Below are 3,047 nucleotides of genomic sequence, written 5' to 3'. Positions count from 1 at the left end.
CTGCACCTGTGCAGGAGGCTCCCTCAGAGGATCCACGGCGGACTCTGCTGGAGAAAGATGGGATTTTCTCCAGCTCCCAACACCCTTTATCTTCTCTTTTTTTCATCTTTTCTCCTTTTTTTTCTTTCGAGTTCTACTTACATTGCAGAAGTCCATATAATCTGCAATACTCCCTTTACAGAATTATAATAGCTATTTATGTGCATAAAACAAGCGGAACACTATGGCAACAGCAATACCGCTCCACTTGTGAAAGTAAAATGCTCTTTTCGGCATCTGGACAATTATTCTTATTGCCACATTGCCAGACAGGACACTGTTGAAAATAAAAAGGAAATAAATCATAAAATCTATAAATAAATTTCTATATATAAATATTTGAAATGACATATACATATACATATATATATATATATATATATATATATATATATATATATATAGTATATCAGTGGCCATCTGCTAAGGACGGCTGGGGTTCAAGAAGACAGATGCAGAGATACAAACGGCAACTGTAAAAGGTGGCCCTGGCCAGGAATCACACAGGCGGGCAGACAAGCTCCGAGCCAACTCCCACGCATATCTATAAACAAAGGTGTTGATGCCAGCAGCATAGCTGATATTTCTCTCCAGGATGGTGTTAAAGTCAAACAGGAACACACTATGAGAAAAAGCAGGGAGTGCATAACGTTAGAGATTGAACTAACAGATTCTGCAGAGTGGGACAGTAGAGCTAGAATGAAGCAGAATAATGAAATAGGGGTTCCTATGTCCTCCAGAAGTCTAAGCCTATAACATCATAACTATAGAGATAGCTCAGGATAACCTGAGCCACTCTAACTAGAAGCTTTATCAAAAAAGAAAGTTTTAAGCCTAGCCTTAAAAGTAGACAGGGTGTCTGCCTCACAGACTAAAACTGGTAGTTGGTCCCACTGGAAAGGAGCCGGATAACTAAAAGATCTGCCTCCCATTCTACTTTTAGAAAGTCTAGGGACTACAAGTAGACCTGCAGATCTAGAGTGAACTGCTCTGTTAGGAACATAAGGAACAAACATATCTCTGATATCAGATGGAACTTGGCCATTTAAGACTTTATATTTGAGAAGGAGGATTTTAAATTCTATTCTGGATTTGACATCAAGCCGATGAAGAGAAGCCCGAATAGGATAGATATGATCTCTCTTTTTTATTTTAATCAGAACTGTAGCTGCAGCATTTTGGATCAGCTGAAAACTTTTAACTATGGTTTGTGGACTTGAAGTAAGAAATGCATGGACTAGTTTCTCAGCATCACCCCTGGTCAGGATATTTCTAATTTTTTGCAATATTCCGTAGATGAAAGAAGGAAATTTTAGAGACCTCTTTCATATGGGATTTAAATGACAGGTCCTAATCAAAAATAACACAAAGATTTTTTACTTTATTATCTGAAATCAGTTTAATCTCATCCAAATGATGTGACTGACTAATTTGATACAGATGATCATAATATTCTTTTATAAAGACTTGAATATTTTGTAGGAATTAAAAGAACAGCACTAGACTGGTTTAAATCTTATCTTTCTGATCGATTTCAGTTTGTTCACATTAATGACGAATCTTCCTTATGCTCATATAAATATATATGCTACCAATCGATAGAATTATTAGACAGCATGTGATTAATTTCCACTGTTATGCTGATGATACCCAGCTATATCTGTCTATAAATCCAGATTAAGCTTACCCATTACATAAATTACAGGCATGTCTTGAATACATAAAAACCTGGATGACTTTTAACTTTCTGCTCCTGAAACCAGACAAAACAGAAATTATAGTATTTGGACCAGAGTCTCACTAATGATTACTTTCACTTTGATATTTTAGTGCAGATGTATATTGGAAACGGATGTATGTCTGAGGACAAGAATGAATCAGTCTTTCAACCTGTGTAGGTGTACACTAAAATTACCACATTGAACATGAAGTGCTCACTTGGGTGAAGCTAAAAGCACAGCGCTATTAGCCAAGCTAAACAATCTTCTCGCTCAGTGGATAGCAATAAGTTGACAGCTCATCAGCATGGCTGATAGGCTCAAGCTCTTTCTCCAGGCCGCCGAGTGTGACCCATCTTACAAAATACCTGCGAAGCAAACTATAATGAGAATATATGACCAGCACGCCGCGGAGAAAGCTGGAAAAGATGAGAATCTGATCGAGGTGACGTGTGTGTTGGATTTCTGGATATCTATAAATGGAAGTGGGAAAGTCTATTTTTTGCAGAGGAAAAACAGTAACAAATGGGCAAAAATGCATTGATAACTTACAGATCTTAAGTAAAAATATGAAATTAAGTTTGATTTTGCAAACAGAAAAAGATAATATTTTCTTTTAAATTCTGGAGGTAGCACACACATATCATGAATGCCTTTGGCAGAATTTAAATTAGCAAATTACTGTGGATCCACAGCCCGCTCGTTTTTAAATAATCACTTTGAATTATCCCACCGTCTGTCTCGCCTTGAATGCTGGGTTTTTCTGTGCTTTGTCATGACAATGGTTTATTGCACAAAACAGTATTTAATCATATTTTGGTAGCATTTATAATTAAAAAGCTTTGTAGTATTTTTTAACTAAGTCAGTAACATTTATCAGTTTACGTTAACACTGTATATTGCTGAAGATATTTCTCCTGTTGTTTAAGCATGTCATGATTTAACTAAAGATCAGACCCAAATGCAGAAGACCAAAGAGGGAGAGCAAGGAAAAGGTTTAACAGGTTTATTTTGGAGATTGTGAAGAATCCAGTGTTGCTCTGGACACTGCTCAAGGAACTGAAAGGTGAGGGGAAGACAATGCGGTTAGTTCAGGCTCGGTGGGAAATTAGATTCTCGAACTTGAAGAGGAGAAATAAATTGCTGACTCACGTTTCCAGAGAAGTTGTTAACTCTTTGATTCCAGTCTGTGTGCTGTAGTTCCAGTGTTTGTCTGATTCGGTGGAGGGCGGACAGGGTTTACCCAGAATGCGATTGTGTGTAGGTGAACAGAGAAGCTGATTGCCACTC

The sequence above is a fragment of the Cyprinodon variegatus genome, unplaced genomic scaffold (assembly GCF_000732505.1).
Source record: "Cyprinodon variegatus isolate N-32 unplaced genomic scaffold, C_variegatus-1.0 Scaffold1257, whole genome shotgun sequence".
Lineage (NCBI taxonomy): Eukaryota > Metazoa > Chordata > Actinopteri > Cyprinodontiformes > Cyprinodontidae > Cyprinodon > Cyprinodon variegatus.
This window is presented reverse-complemented; position numbering follows the sequence as displayed.